A 10,289-nucleotide genomic window follows, 5' to 3' on the forward strand; every position below is an offset into this window, starting at 1 on the left:
AGGGGGAGCTTCCCCTCCTCTCTCTGGCCTGGGGAGCAGCCCCCCCCCCCGCCCACAAGTGAATGACAGCTCATCCCAACCTCATAGCCATTGTGTGGAATGAGTCAGTGGATCTCAGTCCAGGCCCCAGGCGTCCATTCATGGACTGTCTTCCTCCCCCGCCCTGCAATCTGGCAGGGTCAGAGGGGCCAAGCACTGAGCGTATCACAAGGGACTTACCCCCCATCCCCACACCAGAGGGAGTCCCTCCAGGGCAGGGCTGAGGCCCAGAGGTGGGAGCAGCTGACCTTGCCCGGTGGATGAACAGAGCATTTCAAGAGTGTAAACCTGGCACTGTTCACCAGCAATAGATTCACTTAGGTCTTTTTTTTTTAACATGCCTTTAATTGGGAGAGCATGTGGACCAGCTTTGCCCCCCCGCCCATGTACTTAACTCTGAGCAACAGTGAGAATATCGATAGATCCCTATCGACCCTCCAGCCAACGAGCTGGCTTCATATTTCCGCCGAGTGCTGACAGCTCATTAATTATTGAGATCTCTCTTGCTCTCTCCCTCCCCATGCCTCGTTGATCCACTAACCTGCAATCAAAACCCCAACCAGCCTCCTGTGTAGTGGACTAGCCCTTGCCCAACACAGAAATGCTGCTAAGGACTGATCCCAACCCATCTGACCTCTGTGGAGCAAAGAAAGACACTCTGAGAAGCCAACACCAAGGCTGAAAAGGGTGAAGGAGATGTGCAAAAGGGTGGGTATTGCAAGGTTTTAGCCTGAGAGATAAAGGGTTCTAGGTTTGGCTATAGCAGGTTGGAGTAAGGTGACCTAGAACCCAGATATCTGGGGAAAGTAATGGGCTAGGCTGAGCTACAGCAAGTGGTGGGGCAACCTAGAATCTGGACAGCTAGAAGAGAAAGGGTTCTAGATTTGGCTATGAGATGTGGGATAGGGAAACCTAGAACCTGGATGTCTGGAAAAGGGGTTCTAGGTTAGGTAACAGCAGGGGTCATGAAACCTTGAACACAGGTGATAGGTAGAGAAAGGCTTCTAGATCTTCCTATGGCACGTGACAGGGCTACTTAGAATCCATAAGAACATAAGAATGGCCATACTAGGTCAGTATCCTGACTTGCAGCACTGGCCACTGCCAGATGCTTCAGAAGGAATGAACAGAACAGGGCAATTTATCAAGTGATCCATCATCCCCTGCCATCCAGTCCCAGCTTCTGGCTGTCACAAGTTTAAGGATACCTGGAGCACAGAGTTACATCCCTGACCATCTTGGCTAATAGCCATTGCTGGACCTGTCCTCCAGGAACTCAGCTAATTATTTTTTGAGCCCAGTTATGCTTTTGGCCTTCACAACATCCCCTGGCAACGAGTTCCACAGGCTGACTGTGAGTTGTGTGAAGAAATACTTCCTTTCGTTTGTTTAAAACCTGCTGCCTGGTCATTTCATTGGGTGATCCCTGGTTCTTGTGTTATGGGACGAGGTAAATAACACGTCCTTATTCACTTTCTCCACGCCAGCCATGATTTTATCGACCTCTGTCATATCCCCTCTTAGTCGCCTCTTTTCCAAGCTGAACATTGCCAGTCTTTTTCTTCTCTTTATGTGGAAGCTGTTCCGAACCCGTCATCATTGTGTTGCCGTTGTCTGTACTCTTTCCGATTCTAATACATCTTTTTTGAGATGGGGGAACCAGAACTGCATGCACTATTAAAGGCGTGGCTGTATCATGGATTTATATAGTGGCATTATGCTATCTTCTGTCTTACTAGCTATCCCTTTCCTAATGGTTGCTAACATTCTGTTAGATTATTTGCTTGCCACTTCACATTGAGCAGATGTTTTCAGAGAATTATCCACAGTGACTCCCAGATCTCTTTCTTGAGTGGTAACAGCTAATTTAGACCCCATCATTTGTATGTACAGTTGGGATTCTGTTTTCCAATGTGCATTACTTTGCATTTATCAACATGGAATTTCATCTGCCATTTTCTTGCCCAGTCACCCAGTTTTATGAGATCCCTTTGTAACTCTTCACAGCCAGCTTTGGACTTAATTATGTTGAATAATTTTGTATTGTCTGCAAATTTTGCCACCACCCTGTTTACCCTTTCCCCCCAGATCATTTATCCAGGTGTCCGACTGAGGCATACAGAATTTTGCTTCCACCAGGAGTTGGCTTCTCTTTACAAAAGGACCTGGATCTCTCTGAATAGAATGCCATCGTCCCCACCAAGGCAGAGCTTACACAGAGCAGACATGAAAGAGACACGCTTCCCTTTCATGCCTTTTCATTGTTGTTTCTTTCTAATTTTTTTGGTACTGCACTTCGCACCTCAAAGGGCTCCCAGAAAGCACCTCACCGCAGAGAGAAGAATGAGCAAAGGGTGGCCTGGATTGTTTGACTTGGATGCTGGCTAATTTCACTTCACCCTGACCTGAAATTCTAGGGGGAAAGACATTCCTGGATGAAGCACTGAGGAGGCCAGGAGACGCTGCCTCTCCCGCTTCATTGCCCACCCCACCCTCCACCCCATGCCTCTGTGTCTCACAAGAAGGATCACTGTGCCCATCTCACGTGTGCACAAACTCATGCTCACCATCTCGGCCTGAACTTTACATGATGCCTCTGATTAAACATCCCCTTTGCTTATGGACTCGTCTCTCCCTCTAGTGGTTAGAAGCCTCTAATGCAATGTAAGTACTTCTACGTGTCCCTCCGCAGGGTGGTGGAGCAGCTGATTCTTGAGGCACAAAGGTGGGGGGGTTGAACCCCTCCACACTCTTATGCTGACTGCTGTGGCCGTTCCTGGGGAGATTTTTCTGGGTGAGGAAGAAAGGTCATTTGGGCCGCCCTTTGCAGGGCAGGAGGATGCTGCTGGAGGTGGGAACAACCTCACCATCTTATTTGCCACCATTTAGAGCTTTAGTTTAAGCCACGTGACTCAGCAGGGGGGCAAACTACCTGTCGAGTCAGCGCTGAAACAATCCCCCACCCCCGCTCGACGCTAGGAGGCGCTGTGCGGCAGGACCGTCTTGCTGTGGGAGCATATGTCTCTGTGGCTCCCTCGTGAACCAATTCCCCAGAGTACTCCTCTCCCTGTGTATGGCTTAAACCCAGCAATGTTAGATAGCCAAGACTCGGCTGGCGATCTGAGTGAGCTGTCATTGGAGGTTTTTAAGAGCAGGTTAGACAAACACCTGTCAGGGTGTCCTAGAGAATACTTAGCCCTGTGTTGAATGCAGGGGTCTGGACTAGGTGACCTCTCCAGGTCCCTTCCAGGCCTATGATTCTGTTGCTTATTGGTGTGAACGGCAGAGACACCAGCGGGATCGGCTGGCCTGGGACAGGGGTGGAGGAGATGTTCCATAGTGTAAAGTCCATTTCTGCTGTAACAGATTGGATTGTGTTTCGGATTCAAGCACATCTGCCATGCATGGGGTCAGTGCGGGATGGGCTGGGGTGTCAATTAGCCACAACAGAAGCCACTCCTGGTCATTAGGGTCCTCTCCCTTTGCCACAGCGACCCATGTGCGAGCAGATAATTAAGAAGAGCAGTTTAATTAATTAATACTAGCTGGGATCGCCCTCAGAGCTAATGTTAAGGTTATTAAACCAAACCAAACTGAACCAAACCAAACAAGAAAGGAGTGGTTCCAAACAGAACAAAGCAGATTATATCCCCCTCCTCTAAGCAAAGAAATGAAATTCCAAGGCGGCTTGTCATGGCATAACAGTGTTAGCGAAAAAAAAATAAAAAATAAACCCCAAATCCCTGAAACGCCTGCTGTCTGGGCCCTTGTGTGATAGACAATAATTCACTCATCCGGCAGCTTTTCGCAATTAGGGAGACATTTGTAGGCAGTTGTTTGGCACACGACGCATAAATACATGCCATTATTTCCACTAGCCGGAGAAGACGGGGCTCGGCTGCTAAACACGCCTCTTGGACGCCTGGGAATCTCATCCCTGCCTCACGCGGGACCAGCCCTCGGGCTACCGTCTGCCTTTTAAACCCGGGAGAAACCCCGGATTCTATTGATTTTAAAAAACACCCACAAAGCCCCCCGAGCAGCGGTGAGCATTTTCACATCCGTCGCGGGCTGTCGCCTCATGAATAATTCATCCATCTCATGAATATGCAAAGCTTGGGGCCTGGGCGTCCCTGCTAGTTTTCACTGCCCAGTTCCAAACCCCGGAGCCACATGGGTGTGGGCAGAAGGGATTCATCGCCCTAGTGAGCTTGGGGAGCTCTCCCCGTGCTGATGCCTCAGTCTGGGAGGGGGGACTCTGGCAGGTCCCTTTGCCACGCCTGGGGAATGAACCCCTTTCCCTTTCGTCCAGAAAGCCCCTGGGTGACTCTGGCCTGAGTGGAAAGGCGGGGGATGGCACCGGCTGCAGCTGACGGGTTCTATGTAGGCTGGTTTCATCCCAGCACCAGTCCTGCCCTTACACACACATGCACCTCAGCCCGGATCAGCAGCGAGACCAGTGCTGGACCCTGCTACGCCACCCACCCACCGGGCTCAGCCAGTGCCCTTCAGACTGACCTTCAGGCCAGAATCCACTCCTCTTCCTGGATCTCTACAACTGCCCTCGGCCCCCACGGCCGCTCCAGCGCAGAGCCTGTCCCAGGGGCTGGGATGAGACCTGACCAACTCAGTTCAACCGACATGAAACGTTTCTTGGCTCTCTGTGGGACCGCCCTCCAACTGGCCCATCCGATCTCTAGGGGAGGCCAGCGCCTCCCAGCTGCTCCAGGAGGAGTCTCGGGCTCCCGTTTAGGGGCTGGGGCAGGCTGTAACGCAGAGCCTGGCGGCGGCTGGAATTAAACATTCCGGGCCTGAATCGAAGGGGAGGAAATCCCTGGAGCCCAGAATCCAGGCTGAGGCGCTGTGCAGCTGGTGTAGGGATCACCCTTGGCAGGACACTCCCAGGAGCCCCATACCAGACTCCCTTTATTTGCTCCTGGCCCTGCGCTCTGACTTGGAGCTGGGGAGGGGGGGCACCAGCTGCCTTTTCCCAGCCAAACCGCCTGTCCGGGGTAAATCTCACCACCCACGTTTGCTCATCCACACTGCGGGGGTGCGGGGAACGACCCGCTGCGTTTCAGACAGGAATGGTACCGGGCATGCTCCGGTCCAAACGGGAACCACTGCGGGGCAGTCCTACGACCTGTGCCGTGCAGCCAGGGAGCCCATGATCACAGTGCCCCCTTCCGGCCTTGGGGTCTACGCGCTTCCCTTTGGCCAGTCACTGGACTGGGCGGTAGGAGAACAGCTCTGCCACTGACCCCCCTGTGTGACCTTGGTTGAACCCTCCCGCCCCATCCACGTGCCTCTGTTTCTCCTTCTGCCCCGTGTCTGTCTCGTCTATTTAGATGTAAGATCGCTGGGGTCGGCACTGTCTGATCACACGGTGTCCAGCACAATGGGGCCCTGGTCTCATCTCAGCCTCCAGGTGCTCCTGGAACCTACATAATTAATGGTGTAAATCAGCCTTCGATGGAGCTGCCCCACTTTAGACCGAGCAACTGGCCCATTGCGGCTGAGCCCCACAACCAGTGGCTGAGGTTGGGGTAACAGGGATGCATCTGCCCCAGAGGACCTTAAAGTGGGACCGGAGATTATTCTGTATCAGGAATAGCCCTCCCCCGACCAAGGGGGCCCTGACTCCTTCCTCACTCCAGCCAGGTACCTCGGCTCTGGAGAGCTACTGGTGCACAAGAGGGATTGTAGAGTAGGCGATGGAGCTGGCTGGGAATTGTGTCCCAAGGGAAGGGAGGGGAGCAGCGGCGCTTGGCACGTTTGTAGGGAGCAATCCTGCACTGCCTGGGGAATGGGCCTGGCAGGTCACTTCCACCTCTCTGGCGCCACGCCAGGTGGCCACCTAAGATGATGGAATCTTGGGGGCAGCTGGATGCACCATGTGGTTGCTGTGGCCCTGGGATGGGGCAGCAGAAGCCAAGAATCAGCGAGGTCCATTCACGCTGCCGAGGGCCTCTGGGACTGACCAGCCCTGCCTGCCGCTTGTGCATCTCTGTCACCTGGGCTGCAGGGCTCCGGCACAGCTCATGGAGCAGCCAGAGAGCCCCACCCCACATTGCTCCCAAACCTGCTCAGCTTCTTCCCAGGAGGTGACAGGGTGGGGGGCCGCCTCCTTCCTCAGCTGGGCCAGTCAATGATTGGGAGGGGGGCTACTCCGCGGACTGGCCAGCTGGGGGAGCTGTTGGAGAGGGTGTCATTCATGCTGAACCGCCCCGATTGGATGTGCCCTGCAATCTGAGGCTTCAACCAATTTTACAGAGGAGGGGGTGAGCCAAGTTGTGCAGATCTCTCCCCAAAAAGACCCTGCCCAGCTGCTGCCTCGCACAAGAGGAGGGTGGCAGTTAGAGACTGAAGAGACCTCTTAGCTCACTGACAGGATACGAGCCCTTGAGAAGATGCATCTCCCAGCACCCACCTCCAGTAACAAACTTGCTTCTGCCTTCCAGGGAGGGGGTGGGGTTTTGCTTCCATCCATATGTCGATATCAACCGGCGAAGGACAAGAATCAGAAAGACAGAAATCCACACGCAAATCCCAGCGCTTCCTTTTCTACCTCCGCTGCCCACCATCCACAACAAAAGGATTTTGCAAAACTCGCTGTCCCCGTATCGTTCAAGCAATGAGAGATTTTCCCCTCCACTCTGCTAGAGTAAATTAGCACCTTGGAAAGCTGCGATCTTGTCCAATATGGGCTCTTTAATAGGTGTGATTTGTATTGGGCGTGCAGTCTGCATCCTTTATTTCAGAAGAGTATTTATCTTTATTTTATTTTGCTTTTTCTATCACATGGTAGGAGCTACCCAGGAACAAAATACATTAAAGGAATGATAATGTTCAGACCCCACCTTCAGCCTGAGTTATTTTCCTCCTGTTAAACAAACATGCATCTGATCCCCCAACACACACACACTAAACACAAGCTCATCCAAACAGCAAAACAAGTATCTCCCCTTGAACTGCTGCTGAACCCATGCAGGTAGGAATGCCTTCAAGCTGGCATGCACGATGGCAGGTGCAAAGAGTAGCTTTCAAAAAGACACAGATCCCTATTGCTAGACTGCAAATATTTTGCACTGGGAAAATGTGTTAGCAAATGAACCAAGCCTCTTAGTGAAGTTAGCAAAGGTTCGGTCATTTGTATGGTTTCTTTTCTTTCTTTGAAAGCGCTGCAATTAAATCCAGCCCAATTAATCCTCTAGAGTGCTGGCTACCCCCCTTCTTTGTGTCTTCTGGGAAGGCATAGCCAAAAGTCTTGGAGTTTCCGGCCTGGCCTGCCACTGCTGTCTCTGTTTAGGTATTCTGCAATGGAAAACCAGCCTTGGCTCTTGGCACTTTGATATACGCAACCCTGATCTCCTGCCCTGCCGATTGAAATTCCAGGATGTGTCCTGGTACCTTCTAGGCAATCTGCTCCAGCAATGCACGACATCACAACCGACCTCATCACACCCACCCTTGAATAATCTCAAAGCAGGAAACGTGAAGGGGCTTCAGCTTTGCTCTCTGCCCATCAGACTACGTGGGGGGCGAGTTGCAATGTTCTTGGCTCGGAAAGTTTTGATTTCTTTCTTTCTTTGAAATAAACAGTTCCACTGTCACAAACCCCCACTTCCACCGTCTGGAGAACAGGAACACGAGACCGGCCAGGCTGGGCCAGACCAACAGTCCATCTAGCCCCGTGTTTCTGTCTCTGACCGTGGCCACTGCCAAGTGCTCCAGCGGGAATGCACAGAACAGGGCAGCTAGGGGGTGATCCATCCCCCCTCCTTGAATCTGGTAACAAAGGCCGTGGAGACGAGGCTACAGATACAGCTAGCTCCTTTGTAAGCTGATGCTGTCTCTGTGTCGGATTAGCTACCTCCGAGTGAGTTCCACAGGACTGGGAAGGAGGGGGAAAGGACTCGGAGGCAGAGCCATAGATCTTCACAACGTTATTTGACATTCTCTCCTCTCTGGATTGCGTTGGTGTTGCATTATTGCCCGGCCCACCCCCCTGGCTTGCAAGGCTGCAGTGTGATTTAACAGGGTATAATCCTCTCTAATGATATTTCTCCCATCCTGCCAGCCTGGTATCAATTCCTGCTCCTGCCTCACCAATCCCCCCCCCCACACACACACACACACATGCACTCCCCCTTAGCTGAAATTTTAGTTTCAGCATTTTCCTACTAACAAGAATAAATTATTCAGCATCTCTCCACCTGTCTCATTAGCGCCCATCTCTCTCCTCCTTCTACCACCGTGTCTTATCTTGGCTTGGCTCGAGCCTCCCGCTCTGAACCGAGTTACTTGTAGCTTATTTTCATTCAGTTGGAGACTCTTGTCTCTCACCAATAATTTCAGTGCCCCGGGGTTGTGTCGGGAGGAAGGGGGGCTCATCCACCACCTTTCCTTCTATTTTTCTCCCCCTTTCTCTCTCCCCGTGTGTGTGTGTTTCACACTCACAGAAAACCGGCTCATCTGGAACCAATCCATGGGGCTCCAGTCCGCTCTCCATTCACCAGAGCTAACGTTTTGCCAACCTCTCTTGAACTCCCTGCCATCTCTGTCCCACCGGGATTGCTGGATCTCCCACCAAGTCAACCTCGCTTACCGCCTCTTAACACGCCGCTAGGCTGCAAACCAATATACCCAACGCCTCCAGTCGCCACAATACATTAATTAAAAAGAAAGCAACCCCCTAAATCCATTGCAACCAGAGACAACCCGGCTTTGTTCGGATGAGATGCTCAGTTACAAGGCAATGAGCAATAGCCATAATGTATCATGCAAACAACCCCGGTACCAACTCTTTTTTAAAAAAAAGGGGGGGGGCAGCAAAGGGGAGGTAAGGGGAGATTTCCCCCTTCTTAAAAATCTGTGCCGCGAGCCAGCTGTTCTGCAAAGAAAAGTCAGCCATGCAGGCGCTCGACAATGCTCCTCCGGAGATGCCTAGAAGTCCATGCAAAGGGGTGAGGGTGGGGGGTCATTTGAAGCAGCTTGCGAAAGGTGCCTGGCAAGTGCTGGGACTTTTGGTGGCTCGGCTGGGAGAAGCAGCGGCGGGGCCAGGGCTAAGCGAAGCCACCCGCGGAGAGCCCCGAGAGGGGGCGAGGGGAGAAATTTGGGCTGTAAAGGCGAGCGGGGGGAGAGAGAGGCAGAGAGCCACGTACCTGCTGCGGAGGGGGAGCCCCGCCGCGGGCTCCAGGGTCTGCAGGAATGCACCCCCGTGCCGCCCGGAGAGAGGGGCCGCGGTCAGCGCCGGCTGGGGAGCGATCGCATCTCGGAGCGCAGGCGGGAGGGTTCGGGAAGAACTGGGGGGCCGGGGGCTACCCCAGGCGGGGGCAGAGCTCCATGCCCAGCCCCGTCAGTGGCTCCTGCAGCGGGCTGGGGGGCAGAGCCAATCCCGGCTCATCCTAGGCAGCAGGGTGGGAACAAAGGGGGCACCAAGCCCAGCGCGCCGCCTGCTGCTGCTGGGCCCCGGGGCTGCTCGCGTCCCCGCCCGCAGCCATGGGCCGCGAGCCCCCTGCCCCGGCTGCCCGGTCCCCGTCACCTGCCCGGAGCCGGGAGGCAAAGATGCTCAATGGCTCTTTCCAGGGGAGGGCGTGTGTCCGTGCTGCGCATGCGTCGCCGGTTCTCCCTTCCTCACCACACCTCCATCCCCCCTCAAACTCCTGGCCGCGCCAGCACCCCGCCCCCCAAATCACCCACGCGGAAGCGGGGCGCAGTCGTCCCCCCCCGAACTTTTGTAAAGCTTTCCCAGATTATTGGGGGGCTGGAGCGGGGGCTCGTTCGATCCGGGGGGTGTTGGGAGCTGCATATTTATTTGGATTCTGTTTTGCTTTGCTCTTTGAGGGATGCAAAACCTAGGAAGAGACCCCCCCTCCCCACCGCTGCTCAGCTGCCTTAGCCAGCTTTAAAGTTTGCAAACAACCTGACCAGCAAGAAAACAAAATAGACTGAAATCCTGCAGGTTCAGCCAGCTCTGGTGTGGGTGCCCAGCCGTGCTCCCCATGGGGTGCCCGCTGGGCCGCCGAGCAGGGGTCAGAAGGTGGTGCTGATAAATCAATAGAGTAGCAATTTCTAGTGCTTTGAATTTAGGGGGCAACTGGGAGGCAGAGATCTGAGACCCGATGGCAGGACAGTCATTGGCAGAGCGGGTGGAAGGACAAAGTCCTGGGTTTGCGCTGGGTTTCTTTGCGTTTTTAATACCACCCACTTGGTGCATTGCTACTGTTCATTATTTATATTCCAGTAGC

At 53.6% G+C, this 10,289-nt stretch overlaps 1 protein-coding gene across 1 annotated transcript in view; it reads right to left on the reverse strand.

The window, feature by feature from the left end:
* NCAN (neurocan) overlaps window positions 1-9,546 on the reverse strand; it is an 80,098-nt gene extending 70,552 nt beyond the window's left edge. Inside the window, exon 1 of the mRNA XM_074939610.1 lies at window positions 9,204-9,546. The gene's annotated coding sequence lies outside the window, so the exon portion shown is untranslated. The remainder of the gene's footprint in view (window positions 1-9,203) is intronic.
* Between the last annotated feature and the right edge of the window lie 743 nt (window positions 9,547-10,289).

Source organism: Natator depressus, chromosome 25 (genome assembly GCF_965152275.1).
Source record: "Natator depressus isolate rNatDep1 chromosome 25, rNatDep2.hap1, whole genome shotgun sequence".
Taxonomy (NCBI): Eukaryota; Metazoa; Chordata; order Testudines; family Cheloniidae; genus Natator; species Natator depressus.